Genomic DNA, 23808 nt, shown 5'->3' on the forward strand with positions numbered 1-23808 from the left:
TAGCAAGCTCCCCGTGACATATTCAATATGCCAAACACAGTAACAATTGTCACAATGGAGACATTACTGGACTCGCTCAAGCAAATTGATGTACAAGGGGAGGACAGTGACAGTGACAGTGATGGTTTTCGTCACTCTGATAAAGATGTGTCTTGGAGTATTTTTATTTGGATTTTTTTTAACTGGTACCTTTTGAGCCTCCTGAATCTGTTTGCATATGCTCTTCAGCTCTGGGAATGTCTCAGCAATATGTGTTTGGCTGTTTCTTCTTCATCAGGGTTTTCTTCCTGACCCTCTCAGACTCCAGTGATTCTTACGTTATTTCTCTTCATCCTGATTTTCTCTTAACATCTGTTGGTTTATTTTAAGATTCCTTTCCATTTTATGCTGTTGTCTGGAGGTTCTCTGCACCTCATCTTGGAGTTCACTGATTCTGTCCTCAGCAGCTGTTACTCTGCTGCTGAGACCTTCCACTGATTTTTTCATTTCACCAACCAAGTTTTTTAGGTCTGTCATTTCTGCTTGTATTTTTGTTTGTCTTTTCCTCACTTCTGCTCTCATAATCCTCTTGAAGTTTATCAGCAGTACATTCCATTGTTTCTTTGAGCTCCTTATACATACTTAAAAGCTCCATTCTAAATTCCTTATCTGAGAGGTTGTATAGTTCATTATTACTGTTTGATTCATCTGGGCTAGTAACTTCAATAATTAAGCCTGGTGAGTTTTTGAGTTGTTTTGCCATTGTGACCTTTGCATTTTGTAGTTTTTTTCCTGTGTGTTGTATGTTTTGTGACAGGAACAAATGGAGACATTACTGAGCCCGCTTGAGTGAATCGATGAACAATGGGATAATAGAGATAGATAAGTTGGCTGTGCTACCATACAGACAATGTTTGGAAAAGGATTAAAGTGTAACCTCTCTGGAGTTGTTGCACCTTCCTTTTCTACACAGCAGACGATTCATTTTTGGTATTTGGCAATTCATTTTCCATTATTCCCTTTCCTCTGTCTCATCTCCTCTACACCCTCTTACAGAGATTGTCTGCAAACATCAAGTGCTTCGCAATTTATCTCTGATTATTGATTGATGTCTCTTTTATTGCTTCTTCTTTTTAGATAGAGATTGTGGATCTGGGAAGTATCAGGGTAGGAGCTGAGATGTTAGTGATGAAAAGGCCAGTGCTCTTTGTAACTAAAAAGTGTTTTAGGCAGGAGAGAGTGTACGGGGGTTAAGGTGCTTGCCTTGCATGCAGTTGATCCAGTTTGATCCCTGGTACCACATGATCCCCTGATCCCTGCTAGGAGCAGCCGCTAAGAACCCCTGTGTGTGACCCCAATACCCCTCTCCAAAGTTTTGAGATTAGTTTCCAGAAACAATCCATTTGTCCTTTAAATCATTCCAAATTTCTCTTTTAGGGGGCTGGAGTGATAGCACAGTGGGTAGGGCGTTTGCCTAGCACGCGGCCAACCGGGTTTGAGTCCCAGGATCCCATATGGTCCCCTGAGCACCGCCAGGAGTAATACCTGAGTGCATGAACCAGGAGTAACCCCTGTGCAATGCCAGGTGTGACCCAAAAAGCAAAAAAAAAAAAAAGGAGAAATTTCTCTTTCAGAATGATTTCTTGTTATGTAATTCACACACCGTACAATTTACTCTCTTGAACTATTCAGTGTTTCCTTAGTTTATTGAAAGCATTGTTAACTATGACCACACTCAATTCTATAACATTTTCCTTACTTCTACCAGAAATCCTAATTAATCAACACTTTTATGACATTGTCCCCTCTCCCCAAACCCTGAAAACCTGTATTCCGCTTTCTGTTTCTATTTGTTTTTCTATTCTGGTGATTTTCTGCAAATAAAAATCATATAATACATTGACTTTCTGGCTTCTTTCACTTTAATATTTTCAAGGTTTATACATATTGTAGCACAAATCAATACTCCATTCCTGTTATGGCTGAATAACAGCATCTCATGTTTCCTTTTTTTTTTTTTTTTTTTTTTTTACCATGAATCAACTTCCCAACGTATCAAACTAGCATCCTAGAAGAATCTAGATTCCTGGGCAGTTTCAAGCTTTGGAAAGCCAGCTAGCAGATTTAGCAAATTGATTCTGGTTTAATTTAGACAGTATGTGAAAGAGACTTGAGAAATCATCTTCTCATTTTTCAGATTCTCCCCCCGTCCCCGCCACAGCCCCCCTTAGTCACACCTAACCAAATTGGAGAGAAATGAGACTATCTGGAGAGCGTGTTCCCAGAAAAAAGCTGACAGTCTTGCAACATCTGGCCTGATGCCCTCATGTTGTCACAGATCATAGCTCATCTTTCTCTGTGCCCTGGGCAGCTGATCTGAATATTGAGTTTACATGAACTTCAAAAGAAGCTGGAAGGATGGAGTTGGGGGCCTCAGTGCTTTAATCAAGATTGATTCAGAATGTTTGATTATCATTTAGAAATCTAAAAACAGCAAAGGAAAAACTAATTGATGCGGACTAAAAAGTAAACAGCAAGAAAGGGATGGGGAGATTAATAAGATTCTATTTAAAATGTTAATAACTGCTTAGTAGTTAATAATAAATTGTTTACTGTTGGATTATAGTTCTAAGCATTTTAAGAAGTAACATTGGTTTGTCTTTTCTTCCCTTGCAGAGAGTTTAACTTTATTGAGTTAACACCCACCACAGTGCTCCTGAGGTAAACCCAAGTCGATAGGGTACTCCCAATTCTCTGTGTTTATCTTTAACCTCTCCTTTGTGCTTTTCTTCCCCTATTGTTAATCACAAATGTCTCCAAATCAGACTCTGTAACCTGTAGGTCAAATCTTCTGAAGGCTCTGAGTTTTGTATATGTAAGTGAAATATTGGGCTGGAGCGATAGCACAGTGGGTAGGGCGTTCGCCTTACAAGCGGCCAACATGGCCAACCCGAGTTCGATTCCTCCGCCCCTCTCGGAGAGCCCGGCAAGCTACCGAGAGTATTCGATATGCCAGACACAGTAACAACAAAGTCTCCAATGGAGACGTTACTGGGCCCGCTCGAGCAAATCGACGATCAACGGGAGGGCCTTTACCTTTACCTTTTAAGTGAAATATTGCTTTGCTCTTTCCTTTATGTCCTTTGCATAAAAATATTTTAGAGCAAAGTCCTTTTTGTATAGATGCAGGAAGACAGTTAGCGCTATGCTTTTGAAACATGGGAGTTAACTGACTCCGAATAAAATTTACTTCTGGGAATCCATCATAGGTGGTCCTGCTGAGGGACTTGCATGGACTCAGAGCAAGCTATAAGCTACCCTGGCTTCAAGAAGGGACAGGTTAAGCACCATAAGAAGTATAATAAGAGCATGGTCATAAACAAACTCTGATATGACCCAAAAAGAAGTAAGTTATTAAGGACCCTATTGGGGATAGAAAAAACTAACCTGGTCTGAGGACTGTAGTATAGGATATATATATCCTATAGGATAGTATAGGATATATATATATATATATCCTATACTACATATATATGTAGTATATCTATATCCTATACTATATATATCTATACTATAAAGAAAGGTAAAGGTAAAGGCCCTCCCGTTGATCGTCGATTTGCTCGAGCGGGCCCAGTAACGTCTCCATTGGAGACTTTGTTGTTACTGTGTCTGGCATATTGAATACTCTCGGTAGCTTGCTGGGCTCTCCGAGAGGGGCGGAGGAATCGAACTCAGGTTGGCCATGTTGGCCGCTTGTAAGGCAAACGCCCTACCCGCTGTGCTATCGCTTCAGCCCATCTATACTATATATAGATATATATCCTATACTATATATATCTATATATCTATACTATATATATAGATATATATCCTATACTATCTATATCTATATCTATATCTATATCTAGAGAGAGAGATGTTCCCAGGAAGAGCCACTATTTAAGCTTAATATATTTCTTACTGTGTTCATACAAAATGAATAGAAACATTATTAAGAAGTAAACGCAATATGATTGTTTAAATGGGTTACTAGAACAGAAAGGAGAAAGCAATATGCCCTTAGATGGAATTCTTCCTTGGGCAAATCTCCTAGTAGGAATCTAGAGTGCTGGAGTCTGTAGATGAGATTCTGTCCTTGGGTGGATCTCCTAAAGCTTCCCCTGTGAAGGAAGGGCTTCACATCTGTTCATTGTTCACAATAATGTTCAGCCAAACCTTTGTGTAATCTCACCCCCCAGACCCGTCATTATTCATTTATAATTAACACTGTGAGAGTTGAATAAATGGCCACTTATTACCACAGCCTGTGGCCCCCATTCCGTTGTCATGATTGGCTGGCCTGGGGGATGGTGACCAGCCCCCATAGCACTAGAGAAACTTCCAGTCACCTTGTGACAGTGATCTGAAACAACAGCATTTACTTCTTATCTGCAAAATTAGAAGTTGGAATAAGATAGCTTCCTATAAGGTAGGAGACGATAAATTCTGAAAAATGCTCAAAAATATCATTTTTACTTGCAAGCCATGGGAATGAGTCCTTTCTTGACTCTGGGGCTTCCTTGGCTAATAGTGCTAATTGCACCAGTGGGCATTCCTTCATGACACCACCTTAGTGGGACATCTGCCAAGACCCTGCTTTACTCTTCTCTTCTTATAGAGGGACCATTCACATGGAACGCTTCAGACGTTGACTTGGGCTGAATTACTTTTCCTCAGTTTGGTCTCCTTCAAGGAAGCACTGAGTCTGACCCATACTAAGTGTTCAAAGTCATTTGTTAAATAAATAGTGAGAAAAGTAATGGATCTGTTATTTCTATAACCTTACTCCAGCACCCATGAAATCTGAGTCTCTTTCACAGCATATATTGCCCTGGAGTCCCCAAAGCCCCAAATTAAAGGGTTAATTGTATCTTTGCCTGTAGATCCTTGAGAGATCCTTTGAAGTCTCTCAGTGCCACAACAGGAAGGAGAGTTGGGGAAGGAATGTGGACAGAGCAGAGGTACTTGTACTCAGTCTCGTTCATGAATGCCTCATGAGCTTTTTCACGAACTACATGTTTTACAGGTATGTCCTTCATATCTTAGAGGAAGAACCATGATTTCTATATCATGACTTCATCTCACTGTTTTATAGCTATCAGAGGAGGAATTATTACAAATAGGATCCAGAGGAGCTGGAGCGATAGCACAGCTATTTGCCTTGCATGTGGCTGACGGGGATTTGATTCCTCTGCCCTTCTCGGAGAGCCCGGCAAGCTACCAAGAGTATCCCGCCCGCCCGGTAGAGCCTGGCAAGCTCCCAGTGATGTATTCGATATGCCAAAAAACAGTAACAACAAGTTTCACAATTTGTTGTGAGACATTACCGGTGCCCCCCGAGCAAATTGATGAACAATGGAGGACAGTGGACAGTGCTACAGTGCTACAGGATCCAGAGAAAAAGAAAGGCACTAACAGATTATGTGTTCTTCATTGTTACTTATGAACTATTTCATGTTATACAACTTAAGGATGTTTCTCTCCCTTCCTCTACCTTGCAGGATGTTTCTTTCCTCCTTCTCTACCTTCCTTTCATCTGAACCCACTCTTACATCTTCTCTGCAGTCCTTTCCCAGAAAAGGTCAGGGAATGGGTATGAAAGTATTTAAGGTCTTTTCCTTGACAGGAAGGAGGAGAGATAAACGAGTGAACTGGGGAGAACTGAAAGCAAAAGGAAAGTTTCTCCAGTAATCTGCAATAGTTAAAAGAATTTTTTTTTTCTGAAGAAGATAAACATGTAAAAAGATGCTCAGCATCATTACTCATTAAGGGAAATCAAATCAAAACTGCAGTAAGATACCATCTAACACTCATTAGGATGACTGCAATTAAAACTTTACGTGTTGCGGAAAAGCTGGGGCCCTTGTCTATTACCCATTGGAATATAAAATCATTTCGCTTCTTTGGAAAAGCTTGATAGTTCCTCAATAAACTAAGCATGAACATTATATCCCATAAATTCTACAAAATACACGCCCAAGAGAGTTTAAAAGGTTTTATATTCATTTTTCTATTTTCAAAATTGTAGTTGAGATAACATGTTACAGCTAGAGTCATCAAACCTGTGCAGTACTGGAATAAAGATAGACTCTCTCAGACTGATGGAAAAGAATTGGGATCCCAGAGACAAACCCTCAGATTTATGGATAGTTAACTTCCAATAAAGAATCTGGATACTTAACGTGGAGAAATTAATATCTCTTCAACAAATGCTGCTTGGAAAACTGGATAACCACATGTCAAAAATGGACTAGATTTGCATTTCACATAAGTTAATTCAAAATGAATTAAATTGGACCAAAATTCATAAAATACCTTGAGAGAAACATAGGCAGAACTCTTTAGGATATTCTGGAGCTAGCTGAGCCTCAGAAGTGTCTTCAGTGACTCAAATCCATTGCCAAATATAACAAAACAAAAATAAACAAGTGCAACTACATCAAATTTGAAAGCTTTTGCATGACTAAAAAAAACTGGAAGCAAAACTAAGATATCCTACAAATGGGAGAAAATATTTGCACACAAAACATAAGATAAAGGGCTAAGAGGAAAGATCTATAAAGTACTCACAAAGCTCTGGAGTGAAAAAAAAAGTACAAACCAATACTTTCACTAAAAATGGAGAATGAGGTTGAATAGACACTTGTCTGAAGAGCACATATGAACTGCCAATAATCCTATGAAGTAGAGTTCATCATCAATTATTATCACGGAGATGCAAATAAAAATAACAATAATAATTAGACGTATTTATACACAATAAATTTGTGCACAAAAGTTCACAGAGCTATTCATTATGATCAAAATGTGAAAATCAGTCCATCGAATGGCAAAACATTCTAGAACTGTATTTTTTAATTTCTTATATTTACGATAGTATTTTCTTTCCATCTGTGTAATGACTTCTCTATCTTATTTCCTCTTAAAGGACTGTCTCTTATTTTCATTTCTCCAATATGTTTTCAGTCCTTCTTCCTTCTGCTTCTCTCTCTGCAAAACCAATGTCTTCCATTCTTTGCTTCTATTTATTTTTAATTTATTTTTATTTATTCTTTTCTTCTTTATGCACAATTTCAAGTCAAAGTCATGTCTCTGATGCTAATGCATTAAGTTAAATTAATTTATTAATTAGTTCTGAAGCCACACCTGGCAGTGTTCAGGTGCTGTGGCTCTGTGAGTAGGTGCTGCACTTGGTGATTTTCAGGCCATGATGATTGAACACTGACTATTGAACTCAGCATCCTGCATGCAAAACATGCACTCAGTCTACTTAACTATCTCTCCAGACTCACCAATTCATTTTATTTATTTATTTATTTATTTATTTATTTTATTTTGGGGCCATACTTGGCAATACTCAAGGATTACTCCTGGCTCTGTGCTCAGGAATTACTCCTGGCAGTGCTCAGGAGCTCATATGTAATGTCTGGGATTGAACCCAGATTGGCTGTGTGCAAGGTAAAAGCCTCACCCGCTATGCTAGCTCTCTGATCCTCACCAGTGCATTATAAATAAGCTATTTTATTATCTGGGGGGAGGGAATATTTATCCATCTCTAAGATACAGTGATCTGTAAATTTCACTGTAATAGTAAAATTCTATGGCTCTTTGAAATATCTATTTTATTTAAGTAACCCAATTTTCTTCTCAATTCCTTAAAATCTGTGCAAATTGACCATGTCATGACTGACAAGTCAAATAACTCAATCTCCCTTTACTAGTCTTTGGGGACTCCTCTCCTCTACCCTGCATCAATATTAGAATGTAAAAAAAAATCTGCCTTTTGCCCACCACAAATCTAGAAGCCTGAGAAAAATAGTTCGTTCCTCTGCTCTAGCATTTTTAGATATTTTATCAGTATGAGAAGATCAAAATATGGAAGAGAGGAATAAGAAGGAGAAACTGAAGAAAAAAACCACCAAAACACACAAAAAAACCACAACAATTTAAAAAGAGAATTCCCCCTCTACACCCCCCACATACACCTGGCTGCTAAAGATTATTAAATAAAGATTATTATATGTAGCTCAGATTGCATGCTTCTTTCTCCATGCCGTGTATTTTCAAATTCTTTCCCAGATAGAATATCTAAGAAAGCACTCCTACCCCCATAGCAAAAATTTTTAAAAAAGTGGTATGATTTTTACATTCTATATGGCACATGCTAACAATACTGGCATTTGACCACATTAATGTAATCATGCAGATATCTATATATTGTTGGACTTACCCCAGTTTGAATTTCCAACAATGTACTGTGATCCTTACAGCTGTTCTTACTTTAGCCTCAGAAGATATTTTGGTCCATTTGTATGACTGATTAGTCAGACTGTAGAGTACATTTATTACTTTGTTTGGAGGTGGGAAACACAACAGATACTCACTGGAGACACCAAGATTCTTTATTTATAAGTCAAGAATTCTGCAAACTGGTGAGATTCCCTATCTTGAATTCTCGCATCCAGCTAACAACTAACCCTCGGTCACCTTATCCGATCTGCCTCTGAGGAGGTTTTAGGAGAGCATGTGTTCTTCCCCAGGGCATTTAGACTGAAGAAAGCAGGAGACCAGGATGAAATCTGAACCTCATGCAATAGATGTTGGACTTGTCGGTAGGCAAGGGACATCAGGGGGCCTTAATAATAGCATTTTAGGAATCTTGAGAGTAAAGACTAAACTGTGTTTTCTCATTCACCCGCTCTCCCAACACACACAAACAAACCTATGGATCCTCACCACAGGTAGGACTGCTTAGCACAAGGCTGGGCTCAGATCCCCTGAAGGGTGGGAAACCTTGGACTCTAGCTCATGGCCAACACCTAGATCAACCTACAGGGGTTGCCTTAAGACAGCTGATGCTTTCTTTAAAGGCCGCCCACCCTTGATGGATTCCTGGCACTGCATCTGCCCACAGTGATTTCTGAGCACACAGGAGGCAGTAGATCCTGGGTACTGCCAGGTGTGGCCTAACACTCCTTGACTCCAAATTAACGAATAAAGCAGTTGCTACTTCCCACAGCTCTTTGCTGTAGAACTTGCCAGAATAAGTCCACTCAATTAGTTAACTACATGGTTTATTCTGGTAGATTCTTAACTTGAAGGCACTCCCGCTCCCCAACAACTTTTGATGTTTATTTATTTTTTAAATTGAGTTTCACAATCACTGAGCGAGGTAGTCCATGAAAAGAGGTGAAATGACTTATTAAGTTTAGGTGGAATCAGGGGCAGAGACTGAATATGAAAGCTTCTTGGTTCCTAGAACCTGATTTCTACCCTTCCTACATGCGTTCTTTACAATGAGGATAATAACAAACAGAAAACACTTCTGCTATCTCTTTTATTTTTCATTTTCATCTCTAAAACTTTGACATGTTTTATTTATGTCAATTCTCCTGAGATTAGTTTTTTATGAAACTCTAGTATTTTACTGGCTTTCCTCCACACTCAAACAATGCTGGGTAGGCTCTCCAGTCTTGTTCTGATTTATTCAGCAGATGAAGAATTTTCATCAATGTTTCTTCAGATTTTCGAGGGATATTTTTAGATGATAAAGTTATTTTACATTTATCATCTTTTTTATCCCCAGCGCTAGTTTGGGGATCTTTAGATACGAACCATGCATTCAACTTCATATATTTTCAAAACTAAAGACTAGAGACCAAATTATACGGTGGCCTGATAGAACTTTTCAGTGGAGGAAAAACTAAAAAAAAACTAATTTTTTTAGTCATAAAAAATGACTCAGATCTTCAATTATGCCTTTTTACAAATGAAAGATATCATAGAAAAATATTTAGATATGTAGGTTCAAGGCTCTTACTCTTGTTTATGCAGAAAATAAGACTCAGAGAAGTCAGATGACTTAGATGACAGCTAGTTGGTGTCAGTGCTAAACATGCTTCATCAGTAAAACCACAGATCCTCTCAAAGACAGTCTGACTTTACCTGGAGAAAGTCAAGGGGTGAGAATTTCATGTGATTAATTCAACTCAGTTTTTAAAAGCATTCATTCAAGGCCACAGTCAAGAAAACACTGGCAAGATATGGAACCTTTGGGCAAGCCAAATTCAATTCTTCAGTCTGTTTTGTTCCAAGGGGCACCTGGATCAGGTCTCCAGGTGTTGCCGTGTATAGTCTGAAAAATCCACTGACGACTACATTCCTTGATTTGGTTAAGTGGGACCCAAGCTCTTCTATTAATTTCTGTGGTAAAACAGTTGAAGACCCTAGAAACGCTTGCTAGACAAATCACAGTAAGGTTACAGTATAGGGGAGGAAGATTGAGTTTGATTGTAAAAGTCACAATCTTTGGGTCCAGAAAGGACTGTTCTCCTTGGCAATGGTAGCTCTGACACAGCTAGATCTTGGAAATGAGAAAAATGGGAATCAGAGGAGACCCTTGTTTAAATCTGTGTTGCTATGACCACAGGTGTGTGCTTTGGACGCTATGCCCCACAGATCTTAGGCTAGGGCCAGGAATCCTTGCTGCCCACATCTGACAGGAGTCCCTGATGGCCTCCATTTCCTTCTCTCAGGCTGTGAGCATGGTGGGGGAGGAGTTGAAATTTCTAAGAATAACTATGGTCTTTGGGACTTCTGCTTTGCAAGGAATCAATGGAATTAGAAATGAGATATTAGGTATAATCAGTCACATATGTTGGGTTCTTAGCCCCTAAGAAAAGAATTTTTAACTGCTGCTCCTCACCCAGTGGGGGAAAATGCTTCTACACCTGTGAATCTGACAGGGCCCCTCCTCTGTTCTCTGGAGGGTCCAGGACAAAAGTATTCCTTAGTAGAAACTGTCAGTCTGTCATTTGCTCTGATTTGAAGTGGCCATACTTCTGACTAAGCATCCCCTATGTGGCTTTTCAACAAGTATAGAAGAATTTCAAGACACACATAGATCGAGAACGAGCCAAGAACTGAGGCTAGTGGAGAGTTCGGCTCCCCATCATTTGTCTTGTTTGCTTACATTTCTGAGATGTGAGTATGTATGAAGAACTGAGTAAGTAGTGAGAAGACGGGTTTCTATTTTTGCTTTACTCTTCATTTTGTAAAGCAATTTGAGGGTAATTTGCCAGAGCAGTTCTTTAAAGTCCCATGTACACTTCATGGAGATGCATGATAGGTCATCAGTGTTTCATTGTTCGTGAGTTTCTTAGTTATATCCTCTGACTACCTACCTCAAAATGATTCCAGAACTCCTTTGGGACAGTCTTGGATGCTGTGATTTTGCACAGTCCCTCAGTTTGTATGCATGGACTGATTCTTAAGAACCGACCTCTTGGGGATCTCACACTGCTCAAGTGTCTGCTCATTTGCTCCTTTGTGATATCAAATCCAAGAGGTCCACTAAATGGTAAGAATATTGCATTAATTGAAAGCTCCTATCTAAATTTGGCACTATTCTTTTAAAAAATAAACAAGAATAATCAACCTCCCCCCCCCCCACTTTTTCCCCTAAAAGTTTTCAATTTGTTACTATGTGTGAAGTCTTGTGTCAAGGTTCTTGACAATTTTTTAATGATTATACTTATTTTATGATTCACATTGAAAGTTGACTTTATAGCCCTCGATCTGTGCTTGATTAGAAAAATCCTCTGTGAATTATTCATGCATGGCTAATGGAGGTGAAAACAGATACACTCACACAAACACTAGGAGAAATTTTAAATGTCAGCATTTAAGTACTCCAAAGAGACCAAAGATTGAAGTTAACTCTGGGGAAGATTCATAGTCTAAGAGATACATGTTTATATATAATTTGGGTTCTACACTAGGTTATGTAAAACAAAAGTCGTTAAGAAAAACAGCAGATGAAGTGTTGGCAAACTCCTATTCAGACAGCAGTGTCATGGCCAGGTGGGAGACTGCGTCCATCTCCACATGCTTCTTCAGGCCAGTAAATATTTCTCATTCATAACTGCATACCTCACAGCACTGCTTGAAACTTTGCACAGACCATATGCTCAGCAGTTGCTGAATGTTCATGTAACACCAGCCCTCAACTACTTCTGAAGATGCCACTGGTACAGAATCAAGATATTCCTCTTGGTCTTGATGTACAGAAATAAGACTGGCCAGAAATAGAGGAAGTGGGGAGAAGGATTAGTTGGCCTAGAAGTGACAGTGGTGGAGGATCGGGGGCACTTTGGTTGCAGTGAAGGCACAGTGACTATGCAGGTCAAAACCATAAAAGTTAGCAATATTATTTTCATATTTCCAAAACCACAATTTTTTTTAAAAGTGGGGCTTTTGAGAGCCAAAAGACCCATGTACTGCCGTTTGCAGTCCTACTTTTGGTCTTCCATGGGACTCCTGCTGCTTATAGCCACAATGTTGCACAACTTCAAGAACTTATAATTGACTAATCAAATCACAGATTGGAGTGTGGATGGAGAGCCCAGAGTTGGGCAACAGACAGCCTGACTGCTCTGGACACCTGAATGCCCTGGAAACTACCTGGGGAAACTGCAGTGGGCTCCTTTGGACACAGCTTCTTGGGATCATCAGTTTGGATTCATGTGGTTTATATCTGTTACCCTATTTTTCAGTAATTTACAAACACTTTTATTCTACAAATTTGTGCTGCTTTCTCGGTGGTGCTTCATGCCAGTTTCCTTTAGGGAATTGAGCTTCCTCTCACACCTCTGTGTTTGTTCTATAAAAATCTTAAATGCTGAAATTTTCTGGGACCTTTAAAGTTGAAGATATTGACTTTATCAAAGTTCTAATGGAAACCTTTAGAGTTATAGCTCTTGGAGAAATGCGGAATAAATATGATATTTCAGGCACACATTTTTTCAATTATGGACAGCTCAAAGCCAGTATTGCTTCTCATCCATCTCAATCTGAAGGCTGGTGGGGAGGCTGCTTCTAAATATCTTTGCACACTTAATCTCAAACCCCACTCATGCAGCTTCTAAATTTTTAAGATTAATCAAATCTAAGTCTTGCAAAGTGCACACTTTGATTTATATGTTTTGGCAAACAGGCACATCAAATAAAAACCTTCTTAGTTGGAAATGACAGCCTAGGGGAATGAGGTTTAAAGAACCATACCAAGACACCTTGTTTTTTGGAGCTCAAGGCAGCTGTTAGAGTTGGGTTAAAGGACTCTAGACTAGGCATTGAGTTAAGGTGGTAGCCTTGAGATAATATGATAAGAATTAGTGTGTTCTCTGACCATTACTTTTATTTTTAAACTGGTTCATATGAAAGAAAATTTGAGGAAGTTTATTCTCAGAGGAAAGTCACTGAATTGAAGAGGGGCTCTGTTGAAGATAATAAAGTTCTTGTTAAAAGATATATCAATGTTTAGGGCTCAACCAGGTCAGTGAATTTGAATAATTAAAATCACTGCTGTCTAAGAAGTTCCAACATAACGAATTACTATAGTAGAAATTAGTACAGCATAAGCACTGTTCACAATAGCCAAAATCTGGAAACAACCCAAGTGCTCTAGAACAGATGACTGGTTAAAGAAACTTTGGTACATCTACACAGTGGAATACTATTCAGCTGTCAGGAGAGATGAAGTCATGAACTTTGCTTATAAATGAACAGACATAGAGAATATCATGCTAAGTGAAATGAGTCGGAAAGAGAGGGACGGACATAGAAGGACTTCACTCATTTGTGGAGTATAGAACAACATAACATGAGGCTGACACCCAAAAACAGTAGATTCAAGGGCCAGAAGGATTGCTCCATAGCTGGAAGCCTGCCTCATGAGAAGAGGGGTTCACCAGAGTTTCACTGTTTCACCGAAACTCTTCAGTGCCACCCTCGAGAACATCATGCAACAACTGGAATGGGAAGGAATGGGAGTGAAGATAGACGGTTGGCAACTACAGCAACTCTGCTTCACTAATGACATCGTTCTAATAACACCAAACATTAGCCAAGAGGCACAATGCTGGCTGACATAGTTGTCATCTTCCATTAATTTTGTCTGATCTTCCAAATATAGGATCAGATATCTGCCCACATCTAGTTATAAACATTTGTTCATTCTTTTTTAAATCTGCAAATATAAATTGAGAGCTTACTATGTACCCATCACTGTACTGACAATAAGGTTAAAATATTTATGGAACTCAGTACTGACTTAATTATTTAGAGTTTCAGGTAAGATATTAAAAGGCTGTTCAATAAGATGTGTTAGATGCTCCCCAAAAGGAACTAAAGGTGTATTTAGGAAAAAAAGCCTGATTTGGTCTATAGAAGAAACCTTCTTGGACCAACTTTTTCAGAGGAAGGAATGAAAGCCTTCTCAGAGGAAATGACAAGCACCGAAGCTGACCATGATGAGTCTGTCTATACAGAAATCTACCTATCCAAGCAGTCTTGCAGGCTTTGCACCCTTAGGAGGTATTCAAAACTATGTATGGATCAGTTCAATCTGAGAAAACAATTTAGAAATGAAACTATTGAACTCCTTCTTTGCCAGTGAGCAGGAAAAGAATGATCTGGTAGGAATTTCTTCTGAGCCTATCAGGTCAAACGGAAGTTTCATCATTATATAAGCTATCAAGTACTTTAGATAGCTATTTGATTTATTCCCCACAACATACCATAATCAGGACTCATTATCATTCCTAACAAAGCAAATATCATACTCACCCAAAGTGTGGTGGCATTTATCTAATATCCTTAGGGCAACGACCTGAGGTTAAATAATCAAAGGGGAAAAATGCAGCTGAGCAATTTGCAACCAATAGTTATACTTCTACTTTACAACCTAAAGTGATCAAAATTATTTGCTCTATTCATATATATATATATATATATATATATATATATATATATCATGATCACGATCATCCTGTTGTTCGTCGATTGCCTCGAGCAGGCACCAGTAACATCTCCTTCATCCTAGCCCTGAGATTTTAAAGTGCCATATTTAAGGCTGTCCCAGGTTTAGGAGAATGAGACCCATCATTGTTACTGGTATTTAGCATATTTGGTATGCCACGGGGAGTTTGCCAGACTCTGCCGTGTGGGCAGATTACATTCAGTAGCCTGCCAGGTTGTCCAAAGTAAGAATGAGATAATAAGATGTCGCGAATGCGGCCACGGGCTTTTGGGAGCTGGGTTTTATAGTCTCTGGGTCTTGGCCATTGATGGGATTACATGTTGCCCAGGGGTCAGTTGGTGGGTGTGATCCCTGCCTACTGGAAGATGGAAAATCTGGGTGGAGGATGCTCAGTCCTGATCTGAGCAGGGTTGGAGATCTCAGCCCTGGGACCCGCATGCCTTTGTTCCTCTGCTGGTACCTTCATGCATGTGGAGAGTGGTTTTAGCATGGTTGTGGCTGGTTCTGGAGGAGGTCTTTGGCTGTTATATATATATATATATATATATATATATTTATATATATATATCTTAATATAAGTTATATATATAACTTATATATATATAAGTTTCTACAGGATTATAATAAAGTAAAAAGAATCCTAATTCTTTGTTCTGAAGAAATGTTGTTAGCATATGAACAACTAATACAGGTCTATTATTAAACAGGGAATGTTTAGTATGTTATGTTAATGAGACAGGTTAGAATTAATAGTTATTTAAAATGACCAAAAGACCTTCTTTCACAACTAGTTCTATTATGACTATACACTTTAAGAACTTTCAACAAATTCAACTCAATAATCATTTACTATGATTATTTACTATGCGCCAGAACCTTTGCTAGTTACCAAAGGTGGCAGGGTGATAAATTTCCATTTGTGCCAACACCTGTGTGGCTCTGATGTGAAGTCAGTTGAACACACTCTAAAGGGAGACTTAAGGTGGAGGAAGAAAAGGTTTTCATTAAGAGGCAAATATTAAATCAGACCTTGAGAGTTTCAATGTCAATGTCACAATGATCAAACATCCAGGATGAATTGTCTTCCAATGAATTGGAAGAAGGAGAATAGCTATTTCATGATGGAAATAGGTGAAAATAATCCACAGAGACCTGGAGAGTCTGTTGTGTTTGTCCATCAACAACAGGAGACTGGAAGTGAATCTAGAACCAAACTATGAAAGGCTGTAAACATCCTTAGTCCAGTGTTTGGACTTTATGATGTGTGATGGTAAAAGAAGAGAAGGATGAGACAACATACAATGGCTATTAGGCCCAGAAATAGTCATTGAAGACCATAATTTTGGTGGGTTCTTTGAAAGATGTGACCTAGTTAAAGGTTTGGCTATGATCCATGGAATACAGAAGACAAAGGGAATCTTTGCTGTAAAATCCATTGTTTGGTGTTCTTCCATCCCTTCTCTTGAGAAGCAATAATGTTTTATTAACTTTGATTTCAGTGTAATTCTTTGTTCTTTAGGACATTTTGATCCTACAATTTTGACCCTGGAGTCATCTTCTGGAAGAACACATAATGATTTAGAAATGACTTACCCAAGAAAGGTGGATAGATACTGAAAAAAAATCATGGAAGTTAGAGACTTTTAGATGGCTCAAATAACCAATCAACGGGAGGGCCTTTACCTTTACCTTTACCTTTTAGTGTTTTATATCACTGTATCACTGTTATCCTGTTGTTCATCAATTTACTTGAGTGGGCGCCAGTAACGTCTCCATTCGTCCCAGCCCTGAGATTTTTTTAAAATTATACTAGCAAATTTTAATACCATCTAGTTGAGCTTATAAATATCTAATTTGAAGGAAAACGCTAAATATTAATTATATTGGTAAAGGTAAAGGCCCTCCCGTTGATCGTCGTCGATTTGCTCAAGTGGGCCCAGTAACGTCTCCATTGGAGACTTTGTTGTTACTGTGTCTGGCATATCAAATACTCTCGGTAGCACACAGTAAGAACAAATTAATTATATTATGAGTATATAAAATGAACAGACATTAATGCCTATTATTTTATAGGTTACATTTTTTAAATTAACACATATAAATATAAGGTAGGGCTGGAGTGACAGCACAGTGGGTAGGGCATTTGCCTTGCACGCTGCCAGCCTGGCCGAGCCGGGTTCGATTCCTCCACCCCTCTCAGAGAGCCCGGCAAGCTACTGAGAGTATCTCGTCCACACGGCAAGGCCTGGCAAGCTCCCCGTGATGTATTTAATGTGCCAAACATGGTAACAAGAAGTCTCACAACGGAGGCATTACTGGGCCCACTTGAGCAAATTGGTGAACAACGGGAGGACAGTGCTACATAAATATAAAGGCTTAAAATTAGTTATATATATTTTTATTTTATTTAATCACCGTGAGACAGTTACAAGCATTCATATTTGGGTTACAATCACACAATGGTCAAGCATCCATCCCTCCACCAGTACACACTTCCCACCACCAGTCCCCTTCCCCGCCCTCCCCTGCCTCCATGGCAGACGATATTTCGCATACTTTCTCTCTACTTTTGGGCATCATGGTTTGAAATACAGACACTGGTAGTTCATCATGTTTGTTCCATTATTTATTTTCAGCACACATCTCCCAGCCCTCAGCCAAAATTCCTCCAGCCATCATTATCTTAGTGATCCCTTCTCTATTTCAGCTGCCTTCTCCCTTCCGCTCATGAGGCAGGCTTCCAGCTATGGAGCAATCCTCCTGGTCCTTGTATCTACTGTTTCTGGGTGTCAGCCTCATGTTATGTTGTTCTATACTCCACAAATGATTGCAGTCCTTCTATGTTTGTCCCTCTCTTTCTGACTCATTTCACTTAGCATAATACTCTCCAGGTCTATCCATTTATAAGCAAAGTTCATGACTTCATCTCTCCTAACAGCTGCATAGTATTCCATTGTGTAGATATACCAAAGTTTCTTTTTTTAAAATTAAATTTATTTATTTATTTTGAATACCCATCCCTCCACCAGTAATCATTTACCACCACCACGGATCCCAGTAATCCTCCCATCCCCCATTCCATCCCCATCCCACCCTGCCTCTGTGGCAGGGCATTCCCTTTTGTTCTTTCTTTCCTCTTCGGTGTTGCGGTTTGTAAAAGAGTTAGGCCTGATTTTCAGGGAAAAACGTTGGAGAATTCACTTTCCACTGACCACTTTATATATAAGAAGATGTTGCGCAGCCGCATAAGGGGCTGCGCGGTTTGCAGTGAGAGTCCTGGTTCCTGCATAAGCGAGCTATGTTTGTAGAGGTTCATGGTCACCGGGGTTTTCTCTGGAGGAGGCGGGAGGCGGCACCTACCCCATCTGGGACTTCCCGGTGATCTCGGCTCTCTTTGGGACCGGGAGCATTCTCGGTAGCTGTGGAGGCCCCTGCGCAGCCTTTCTTGTCTGTGGCTGTGTGCTGTAAAGATGGCACTGGGGGCGGGTTGTGGGAGTGACTTCCGGAGTCAGAGGTTACCTGGGTGCCGGGGCCCAAAGTTTCTTTAACCAGTCATCTATTCTAGAGTACTTGGGTTGTTTCCAGATTTTGACTATTGTGAACAGTGCTGCAATGAACATATACTTACAGATGTCATTTCTACTGTGCTTTTTTGCATCCTCGGGATATAGTTTGAGAAGTGCTATTGCGGGGTCATATGGAAGCTTAACTTCCAGTTTTTGAAGGACTGTCCATATTGTATTCCAGAAAGCCAGCCCTGAGATTTTAGCAGCCTCTCCTTACTTGTCTTTCCCAACACTGTGTATTGGAAGCTCTTTCAGGTTCAGGGGAATGAGACCCTTTATTGTTACTGTTTTTTGGTATATAGAATATGCCATGGATAGCTTGCCAGGCTCTGCTATGCAGGCAGGATACTCTCGGTAGCTTGTCAGGCTCTCCAAGAGGTATATATATATATAATATTATATGTATCTATTATATATTATGTGTATATATGTATATTATATAATATATTGTATATGTATATATATATTTCCCTCTATGATTTGTTGCCTACCTACTGTCTAAACCCCATCAAATATGGTGTGGTAATTATGGAAGATGGGTAGGAAGTGTCTTATGATGTGTCCAGGAATGTGTTCACTCATATGTGAACCTCATATATGAATGAACATATGAGTGAATGTTTTATATCTATCTATCTATCTATCTATCTATCTATCTATCTATCTATCTATAGTTTGGGGGCTACACCCATCTATGCTCAGGGACCACTCCTGAGGACTTGGGGAACTATATGGGTGCCTGGAGGGAACGCGTGTGGGACACATACAAGGCAAATGTTCTATATGCTGTACTATCTTTCTAGTCATTTATTTATATTTTTAAACATAACTTTTATATTTATATTTTTAAACATATAAAATATATTTATATTTTTAAACATATAAAATATATTTATATTTTTAAACATAAGTTTTCAATGTGTCAGTGTCAAGCAGCTGGCATTTTATGACCTGAATACTGAACTCACCAAGAACAATTAAGAAGTCCTTGTATTTTACGTATGTTTTTTAAAATTGTATTTAAGTCACTATCTTTTACAATAAGTTCAATGATAAAGGTTTTATGCCTACAGTGCTACAACAGAGCACCCATCCCCACCAGAGTGTCTGTCTCCTTTCACCGTTGTCTCAGAGTTGCTTTTCAGCACCCACTACTTTTCATCCTTCTACCATGGTAAGCTCAGTCTGTAGACCAGTTCTCAGCTCAGTTGTTTCTGGTCACTTGTTATTTCTTTTCCATGTTTCTATTTATCTCACGTGCTGGGTCACAAAACTTCTCTCCATAAAATAAAAAAGATAGAAGTTGTGCCAACTATCCCCTCAGACTTTTGCTTTGAAAACAAAAACGGGGGAAACTCAAATACTTGGAAATTAAATAATTCACTGACAACCACTGGATCAAGGGAAAAACTCACAAAGAAAATAGAAATATTCCTAGAAATGAAGGATAATGAAGACACAACTTATTAGAACACATGAGACATAGAAAAAGCCGTGATTAGAGGTAAGTTTATAGCAATATAAAAGTTGTTAGGATGCAAGAAGAGTACCAAATAAATAACTTAAAAGTAAATTTAGAAGCTAGAAAAATATCAATAGAAGGATCCCAAGCAAACAGAAGGAAATAATAAATCAATAGAAATCAATGAAATAGAAAGTTTAAAAAATCAATAAAACATAAACAAAAATAATCTAATTCAAAAGATCAATGAACACAAGAACTGGTTCTTTGAAATAATAAACAAGACTGACAAACTATTAGCTAGACTCAAGAGAAAGAAAGAAAGAAAGAATAGGAAGGAAAGAAGGAAGGAAGGAAGGAAGGAAGGAAGGAAGGAAGAACAGAAGGAAGGAAGGAAGGTTGGAGGGAGGGAGGGAAGGAAGGAAGAATAGAAGGAAGGAAAGAATGAAGGAAGGAAGGAAGGAGGGAGGGAGGGAGGGAGGGAGGGAGGGAGGGAGGGAGGGGAGGAAGGAAGGAGGGAGGGAGGGAGGGAGGGAGGGAGGGAGGGAGGGAGGGAGGAAGGAAGGAAGGAAGGAAGGAAGGAAGGAAGGAAGGAAGAAGGAGGGAGGGAGGGAGGGAGGGAGGAAGGAAGGAGGGAGAGAGGGAGGGAGGGAGGGAGGGAAGGAAGGAAGGAAGGAAGGAAGGAAGGAAGGAAGGAAGGAAGGAAAGAAGGAAGACAAGAGAAGACAATAGTAAACCTAATCAAAAATTAAAGTGGAGACATCACCTCAGATACCATGGAAATACAATGGATCTCCAAGGGCTACTATGAAAATCTTTTTTTTACCCTAAAATATATTTTTATTCCTTTTCTGCATTTCTTTTTAAAAAATTATTCTAACGACACAATTCATCAACCTTTTCATAATACAGTTATTTCAGGACTTAAATGCTCCAATACTAATCCCACCACCAATCCTTCCACCAGTGTCACCAGTTTTCCACCTACCAGCCCAGCCTGCTCCCTTGCAGGCACAATATTTACTTTATATTGTTACGACACAAAGGAAAATGGAATTATCAAATCTTATATTGACAGTATAAGTCAATACAAATTGGCTAATTTGTAATGATTGTTATATTTTATAATGATGCTACTGAAGTCATTATCTGAGTTTCTACTGTGCTGGTTAGTTGAGCCTTCAGTGTTACTGTTTAGGCTCATTGAGCTTGGTGGTCATCTATGCGACTTTCCCATCAGATTTGCTGTGTTCCTACTGGGCTTACAATATTTTAAATTTTGAAGTGTGCAGGAGAAATAGATCTGGAACAACTTGGTGGCTTGACAGTTTGATGAGTTCAGTTGTGTCGCTGAACCGTTTCTGTGCTGGAGGATGTTGGGTATGACTGTGGGCTGCTATGCCATCAGGCATGAAGGGGAACCTGCTCTCTCCCCCATTCTGAGAAGGCCCCAGAGTTCTCAGCCTGGACCAGTCTACCTGGGAAGATTTGGCCGTGTCCTAATTCCTTGGAGACGTGGCACTGGACCGGTTCTCTGTTGGTAAAATGTGAGTGTGGGCAGGGCCTGCTGGGTTTTCCAGTGGTGGGGAGGATGTGGGGGATGTGACCCTCAACCATTCTGATAATACCCCAGAGTTCTCATCCTGTGAACTGGTCCCACCTGGGACATTCATCTTGTCATTCTATTTCAACCATAAAATCTTTATGCCATGAAGATTTGGAGAACCTAGATGAAATAAATACAATTTGTTTTGTTTTTATTTTTTCTGGGCCATACTGGCTGTGTCCATGCTCTGTGCTCAGAGATCACTTTTGGTGGGTTCCGGAGACCATATTGGACGCTGTGGGTAAAACCTGGATTAGATGTATGCAAGCCAAGTGCACCAATGTATTATCTATTTGTTTAAAAAAAATCAAGTTTTGGACATTGTAACCTTCCAAGGATGCAACCAGAGAACATAGCACACCTGAGCAGAACAATTACTATGAAGGAAATTGTGTGTGTGTGTGTGTGTGTGTGTATTCAATAAATGAATATGAGGCTGCAGCTCTCTCTCGTGACCTACGTTTTGTAGTCTTGGGCCACTTCCTCAACTCCAGGTGGCCGATGGTAGACCTTGTAGACCTTCCTTCTACAAGGAAGACATAGATGAGCAATAGTACATGGGAAAAATGCTCTGTCATAAATGCAAATCAAAACAAGAAGATATCTCACACCAGTGAGGTTAGCTCACATCACAAAGCATAAAAATGAGTGCTGGTGTGGATGAGGAAAAAGAGACCCTCATCCTCTGCTGGTGGGAATGTCAACTGGTTCAACTCTTCTGGAAAAAAAATTAGTACTTCTCAAAAAACTAAGAATTGAGCTTCTATGTGATTAAGCAACTCCACTTCTTGGGGTTCACTTCAAGGACCCTAAAACTCTATTCAGAAAAGACAGATTTTACTCCCATGTTCACTGCAGCACTATTTACAATATTCTCAACACTGAAAACAACACATGTGTTCAAGAACAGATGACTGGATAAAGAAACTATGTTATATGTTTACCATGACTGAGTATATTTGGCTAGAAAAGGCAAAATCACACAATTTTCCACTATATGGATGAACTGAAGAACATCATGCTAAGTGAACTCAAACTAGAAGGAGAGGTGCAGATAGAGAATTCCTTTCAATGCCACGCATAAAAAGAAGTCATGGTTCATGGTGAAGTGGTTAACTCATCTCTATTTTCAGTTCTATTAATTTTTTTTTTGCTAAAAATTTTGTTAGGCTTTTTATTGGTGAACCATGCTAATAAAAGTAAATATTTAGTTTTAATGTTAATAGAAGTTCTCTTCTTGCAAGGAAAGGTCCTTCTACAATCTCTGTGACCCTGTTCCAGGCCCAGGACATCCAAACTTTTGGATTGTCAGAAATACATCCTGTGGACAGCTTTCATGGTCACTATGTAAACTGCAAAGAAGCACCAACCATGGAATGTTGACCTCTAAACTCACAATAGGATGGCAGCCTTTTAACAGGCAGAAACTCACTAATTGGTTTCATATCTAGATTTGCCCTCTGGAGAAATGGCCAGTACACAGAACTTGAGGACAAAGTGAACTGAGCTACCTTTGTCATTGCTTATGTGCTATGTAGTTTGGGGCAAACCATTTACTTCTCTAAGCTGAGCTTTTTGCATTGGTAAAATGGTGATTTTGAGGGGCTGCAGTGATACTACAGCAGATAGGGCACTGATACAGTCCACTGATGCCACCAGGAATGATCACTGAGCATAGAGCCAGGACTAAGCCCTGAGAACGCAGGGTGTTGTCTCTAAAAGGTAAAGGTAAAGGCCCTCCCGTTGATCGTCGATTTGCTCGAGCGGGCCCAGTAACGTCTCCATTGGAGACTTCGTTGTTACTGTGTCTGGCATATCGAATACTCTCGGTAGCTTGCCGGGCTCTCCGAGAGGGGCGGAGGAATCGAACTCGGGTCGGCCATGTTGGCTGCTTGTAAGGTGAACGCCCTACCCGCTGTGCTAACGGGTGTTGTCTCTAAATCAAAAAAATAAAAATAGAATAATGATGCTAAGAGAAAGGATCTTGGAAAGTTCATTTTATAGCAACACAAAGTTTACTCCTAGGGCAAGGCATGGGGAGGGTTAGCATCATATATTTAATGGGTCAGTTTAGAGACTGAGCAAAGAGAGCACTGAGAAGATGGTTCAAAGGGCTGCAGCACATGTTTTGCATGCAGGATGCCTGGGTTTGTTACATGGCAATGTTTGGTCCTGCCAGCACCCTTGAGCACTGAGCAGGAGTAGTCCTTGAGTACACTGAGTGTGGCTCCCCCCTCCCCACCCAAAAAAGGGAGCTCTCCCCTTTTTCCTCCCCACTCTTTCATTCAGCACTGAGTACTAACAGGGCTGCAGTAGTCAGTCCTGCCAACCAAGAACA

This window comes from Sorex fumeus, unplaced genomic scaffold, assembly GCF_029834395.1.
Source record: "Sorex fumeus unplaced genomic scaffold, SorFum_2.1 ptg000001l, whole genome shotgun sequence".
Taxonomy (NCBI): domain Eukaryota; kingdom Metazoa; phylum Chordata; class Mammalia; order Eulipotyphla; family Soricidae; genus Sorex; species Sorex fumeus.